Raw genomic sequence first — 6,855 nt, forward strand, 5'->3', positions numbered from 1 at the left:
CGTCTTTAGGACCTCCAGTTTGGATTGCATCTTATTTAATTGATTTTTAATTTCGGCATGGTTAGATCTAAATTCTGCAGTTATGAAGTCTCTTGAATCCTTTATGCTTTTTTCTAGAGCCACCAGTCGCTTTATACTTGTGTTTCTGAACTGGCTTTCTGAGATTGAATTGTAATCCAAATTTTTAAATTCTGTGTGAGAGAGGACTGTTTCTGATTTTTTTCTCTTGTGGTGAGTTTTCCTTATAGTCATTTTGCGCAGTGCAGAGTGGCCAATTACAAGTCGTACTGAAAAACGGAGAAAAGGAGAGAGAAAAACAAAGAGGGGTGGAAGCAAACAGAAAACAAAAAACAAGGGGGAGTATCCTCTGATTTTATATACTGTAAATCCTTCGACTTCCCCTGCAACTTTCCAGTGATGCTTGGTAAATAACTTGCTTTTCTCCTGTCCTTCCAGCTGGTGTTCTGGGGGAGGTTCCTGCTGTGTTGATTCTCAGGTGTGTGCACCTGGGGGAGCTGCCTTGCCCCCTGCCAGATGCAGGGCTCATTGGGTGCTGTTTATCCTGTGAGGCCCCTGCTCAGTCCCAGGTACAAGGTAACACCAGGAAGAACAACAGTGGCCGCGGCCAGCTCTCCAGCTCTGGAGTCAGCTCCCTCAGTAAATACTGCAGCTCCCATTCCACAGGGGCCTGGATTCCTTGCTGTCCTGTGTCCTCCCAAGCCTCTGCCTGTCCTGGGGGGAGCACCGGATTTTGGGCTGTGTCCCCCAGCGCCCTGGGTTCCGGGACCTGCACCGCCATAATCCTGCTCTCGGGGGCACAGCCGCCTCGGTGCAGCCGCCACCTGAGAGGCCACCCCAGCTACTCCCGGGTCCCACCGGGCACGTTCTGCAGGCCATTATTGAGCTCGGCCTGCAGTGTGTGGTGTGCTCTCCCCTGGGGTGTACTTCCTTTCTTAGTGCCCCTGGGAGCCTGAGGGCATCCCTGCCCCTCCTGGCGTCCTGCCCAAGGACTCTTGGAAGCGCCTTTCCGTCCAGGAAGTTTGGTAGAGCTCGTGGTTCTCTTGGCCTGTGCTTTCCTGTCCTGGGGTCACTCACTGCAGGGCCTATCCCGGCTCCTGGTGGGGGCCCCTCCTCCTTGGATGCTTTTTATTTCTTTATTTTTTTTCTGTCTTCCTACCTTGATAGAAGCAAAAATTCTTCTCACTGTAGCATTCCAGCTCTTCTCTCTTTAAATCTCAGACCAAATTCATAAGTTTTCAGGATGATTTGAAAATTATCTAGCTAAGTTGGTGGGGACAGTTGACTGGGGAGAGAGTTGACCAACTCTCTGCCATCTTGCCTCCTCAGTGTATTATTTTATAAGTATGTGTTTACTTTCACTATTATTTGATTGATATACTTGGCAGCTCCCACATTAGGGGCATAAATATTGATGATTGTTAAGTCCTCTTGTTGGATGGATCCTTTAAGTATGATATAGTGTCCCTCTTCATCTCTCACTACAGTCTTCAGGGTAAATTTTAGTTTATCTGATATGAGTATGGCTACCCCTGCTTTCTTTTGAGGACCATTTGAATGGTTAATAGTTCTCCACCCTTTCATTTTCAGGCTAGTGGTGTTCTTATGTCTAAAATGAGTCTCTTGTAGGCAGCAAATGGATTGGTCTTGCTTTTTTATCCAGTCTGAAACCCTGCGTCTTTTGATGGGATCATTTAGCCCATTCACGTTCAGAGTTACAATTGAAAGATATGAATTTAGGGTCATCATAATACTTATTCAGTCCCTGTTTTTGTGCATTATTTCTTTCAGTTTCCTCCTTCTTTTATATTCTTCTCCTTACTATTTCATGCAGACCTGGTTTTGTGGTCACATAATCTTTCAGTTTCTGCCTTTCTTGGAAGCTCTTTCTCTTTCCTATTCTGAATGAGAGCCTTGTTGGATAAAGTATTGTTGGCTGCATGTTCTTGTCCTTTAAGACCCTGAATATATCCTGCCAGCCCTTTCTGGCATGCCAGGTCTCTGTGGAGAGGTCTGCTGTTAATTTAATAGTTCTTCCGATATAAGTTAGGGGTCTTGTGTCTCTCGCTGTTTTAAGAATTTCGTCTTTATTTTTGGAATTTGCAAGTTTCACTATTAAATATCCAGCTGTTGAACCATTTTATTGCTTTTTTTGGAGGGGGGGGAACTCTCTATCTCCTGGATCTGAATGCCTGTTTCCCTCCCCAAATTAGGGAAGTTCTCAGATATAATTTGTTCAAATATTCGTTCTGGCCCTCTATCCCTCTCAGTGCTCTCTGGAGACCCAATTATACAAGATTTTTCCTTCTGAGGCTATCATTTATTTCCCTTAACCTTTCTTCATGGTCTTTTAATTGTTTTTCTCTTTTTTCCTCAACTTTCTTCCTTGCCATCAACTTGTCTTCTATGTCACTCCCTCTTTCTTCTCTACCTCATTATCCCCTGTCCTTAGGACCTCCAGATTGATTGCATCTCATTTAATTGATTTTTTATTTTGGCCTGATTAGATCTAAATTCTGCAGTCATCAAGTCTGTTTATTCCTTTATGCTTTTTTCCAGAGACACCAGTGCTTTATAATTTTGCTTATGAATTGGCTTTCTGACATCAAATTGTATCCCAAATTCTGTAACTCTCTGTCAGAGAGTACTGCTTCTGATTTTTTTGTGGTGAGTTCTTCTTTGTAGTCATTTTGCTCAGTGGAGAGTGGCTGTATGCGCTGGCTGAGTCAAAAATATCAACCATGACCTTTGGAAATTTCACCCTAGATGATTCTGGCAAGGTCAGAGACCAGAAAATAAAAACAAAGATCAGAACAAAATAAAACAAAAGGACCACTAAAGTGAAAAACAAACTGTAAAGCAATGTAATATAAAATAAAAGGGCAAAAATCGCAAAGAATTAGAAAAAAAGAAAAGAGAAGATAAAGAAGATAAAGAAAGCAAAATAAACAGAAAAAAGAAAAAATAGAAGAGAAAAAGGGGGGTGTTGGGACATTATGGTGGTGATGAAGTTATAGCAGAGGGAGAATGTAGTCTACCTGAGGGGTCCTAGAGACTGATCCTCTTGGTTCTGAGTATATTAAGTTCTATATGTTAGAAGATGCTCAGTTCCAAATTTATATAAACCAGAAAAAATTGTAGAGAGCCCCACCATCCACCACCAAAACATCAGATAACAGAGTTGGGCAGAAAGGGAATGCAGAGAGAATATGATCTCATAGAATGAACCAGCATGATATACCACTTGGTTATGGGTGCATGCTGGTCATGTTTTAGAAGGTATTACCTTCTGCCATTGTAGAACAAAATGAAGCAGAGAAAAGAACACACACACACACACACACACACACACACACACACACACACACAAACATATCTTGTATATCTCCCAAAAATAGATTGAGTATGTTGAAGGGAATCTATAAGTGGAAAATATATTTAAGACTTGTAAATGTAGAAGAGTGAAAGTCAAAAAGGAAGAATCTTAAAAATGAAGAAGTGGTAAAATATTGAAGTTAAGGTGGATAAAGAGAAAAATATTGAAAAGTTATAGTCTGATATAAAAACAAGTTTCACAGAAAAAAGGGGAAAAAAGGAGGGATACCCTCTGGTTCTATATACTGTAAAGGCCTCAAATTCCCTTGGAGCTTTCCAGCCCTGTTTGGCCAAGAACTTGCTCTTCCCCTCTTCTTCTATCTGATCATCTGGGGGCATGGTTCTGCTCTGCTGATTCTCAGGGATCTGTGCCTGGGCAGCGATGCCCACCCCCTGCCGGGAGCTGGGCTCAGTGGGAGCTGTTTACCCTGTGAGTCCTCTGTTCCCTAGTGGCCCCTCCTCTCCCAGGCACAACGTGAAACAAGGAGGAATAACAACAATGATAGCGGCCAGATTTCCAGCTCTGGAGTCAGCTCCCCACTAGTAATTAACACAGTCTCCCACTCTGCACTGGCCTAGATGCTCCTGGGGCAGTCATGGGTGCGCTGATCTACACAGCTTGCAGGGTGCTCATTAGCAAGAGAGTTCTCGTCATCCTGTGCTCTCCCACCTTCTGCCTGTCCGGGGCGGGGGGGGGGGCGGGGCGGAGAGGCTGTGCAGGATTGTGGACTGTGTCCACTTGGAGCCCTGAGATCTGGGGTCTTCTGCTGCTGGAATCACAATCCTGGGGTGCGTGGCTCCCGAAGGCAGCAGGACACAGACACCTCCATCCAGAGCCACCCACCTAATCCACTGGCTTTTCCCAGGTGCCCTGCTGGGTGTGTGTGCCAGACCTTTACCTAGATTGAACCACAGTTTGTGGTGCACTTTTCCCCAGGTGCACTTCCTATATTAGTGATTCTGGGAAACTGCAGGCTTCACTGTCCCTCCAGTGATTCAGCCCAATTTCCCTGCTAAGTGCTTTTCCATATGGGACGAACCCGGTGGGGATTTTTTAAAATTCCTCCTTCTCTAGGGCTGGGCTTTCCTATTCCAGAAGCCTTTGCCACCAGGCTTTAGCCCGGCTCCGTGTGGTGCGCCTCCCCAGTTGATTATTTTTTAGTTTATATTTTCTGCCTCCCTAGCTCTCTAGAAGTGAAAACCTTTCTCTCCATCATGTTCCGGCTGTTCTCTCTTTAAACATCAGGTCGAATTCTAGGTTTTCAGGATCGTTTGAAAATTATCTAGGTGAGTTGAGGACCCCTACTCCTCCACCCCGCTTCTCAAGGCTGGGAATTCTAGTACTATGTCGAATAACAGTAGTGAGAGGGGACATCCCTGTCGTGTTTTTGATCTTAGGGGAAGGGCTCTCAGTTTTTCCCCATGGAGAATGATATTTGTTGTGGGATTTCATAAATGGCTTTCATGATATTGAGGAATTTTCCCTCTATCCCTACACTCTGAACAGTTTTGATCAGGAACGGATGCTGTATTTTGTCAAATGCTTTCTCTGCATCTATTGAGAGGATCATATGTTTCTTGTTTTATCACTTATTGATGTAATCTCTCATGTTGATTGTTTTAGGAGTGTTGAACCACGCTTACATCATGGGGATACATTCCACTGGGTCATGGTGAATAATCCTCTTAATGTCATGTAGGATCCTATGGTCCTTGTTGAGAATTTTTGCATCAGTGTTCATCAGGGATATTGGTATATTCCTTTTTTTTTGTTGGGATCGTTGTCTGGTTTTGGGATGAAGGTAATACTGGTCTCATAAAGTGAGTTTGGAAATATTCCCTCCCTTTCCGTTCTTTGAAACAGCTTTAGTAGATAGGTATTATTTCTTCTTTAAACGTTTGGTAGAATTCCCCTGGAAAGCCATCTGACCCTGGACTTTTGTGTCTTAGGAGGCTTTTGACAAACACTTCAATTTCCTCCTTGGTTATTGGCCTGTTCAGGATTTTTATTTTTTCCTGTTCCAGTTGTGGTAATTTGTGATTCCAGAAATGCATCCATTTCTTCTTAAATTGCCTAATTTTTTGTTCATAATACATATTTAAAATGGTTTGTATTCCCTTGATATTGGTTGTGATGTCACATTTTTCTTTTGAGAATTTATTAATTTTAGACTTTCCTTCTTTTTAATAAGGCTGGCTATGGTTTTATCTATCGTAATAATTCTTTTTTTAATAATAAATTTATTTTTTATTGCTGTTCAATTTGCCAACTTACAGAATAACACCCAGTGCTCATGCCATCAAGTGCCCCCATCACTGCCCGTCACCCATTCACCCCCAGCCCCCGCCCTCCTCCCCTTCCTCCACCCCTAGTTCATTTCCCAGAGTTAGGAGTCTTTATGTTCTGTCTACCTTTCTGATATTTCCCACACACTTTTTCTCCCTTCCCTTATATTCCCTTCCAATATTATTTATATTCCCCAAATGAATGAGAATATATAATGTTTGTCCTTCTCCGATTGACTTACTTCACTCAGCATAATACCCTCCAGTTCCATCCACGTTGAAGCAACTGGTGGGTATTTGTCATTTCTAATGGCTGAGTAATATTCCACTGTATACATAAACCACATCTTCTTTATCCATTCATATTTCGATGGACACCAAGGCTTCTTCCACAGTTTGGCTATTGTGGACATTGCTGCTAGAAACATCGGGGTGCAGGTGTCCTGGCATTTCATTGCATCTGTATCTTTGGGGTAAATACCCAGCAGTGCAATTGCTGGGTCATAGGGCAGGTCTATTTTTAACTCTTTGAGGAACCTCCACACAGTTTTCCAGAGTGGCTGCACCAGTTCACATTCCCACCAACAGTGTAAGAGGGTTCCCTTTTCTCCACATCCTCTCCAACATTTGTGGTTTCCTGCCTTGTTAATTTTCCCCATTTGCACTTGTGTGAGGTGGTATCTCATTGTGGTTTTGATTTGTATTTCCCTGATGGCAAGTGATGCAGAGCATTTTCTCATGTGTGTATTGGCCACGTCTATGTCTTCCTCTGTGAGATTTCTCTTCATGTCTTTTGCCCATTTCATGATTGGATTGTTTGTTTCTTTGGTGTTGAGTTTAATAAGTTCTTTATAGATCTTGGAAACTAGCCCTTTATCGGATACGTCATTTGCAAATATATTCTCCCATTCTGTAGGTTGTCTTTTAGTTTTGTTGACTGTATCCTTTGCAGTGCAAAACTTCTTATCTTGATGATGTCCCAATACTTCATTTTTGCTTTTGTTTCTTTTGCCTTCGTGGATATATCTTGCAAGAAGTTACGGTGGCCGAGTTCAAAAAAGATGTTGCCTGAGTTCTCCTCTAGGATTTTGGTGGAATCTTGTCTCACATTTAGATCTTTCATCTATTTTGAGTTTCTCTTTGTGTATGGTGAAAGAGAGTGGTCTAGTTTCATTC

The sequence above is a fragment of the Vulpes lagopus genome, chromosome X (genome assembly GCF_018345385.1).
Source record: "Vulpes lagopus strain Blue_001 chromosome X, ASM1834538v1, whole genome shotgun sequence".
In the NCBI taxonomy this organism is placed as follows: Eukaryota; Metazoa; Chordata; class Mammalia; order Carnivora; family Canidae; genus Vulpes; species Vulpes lagopus.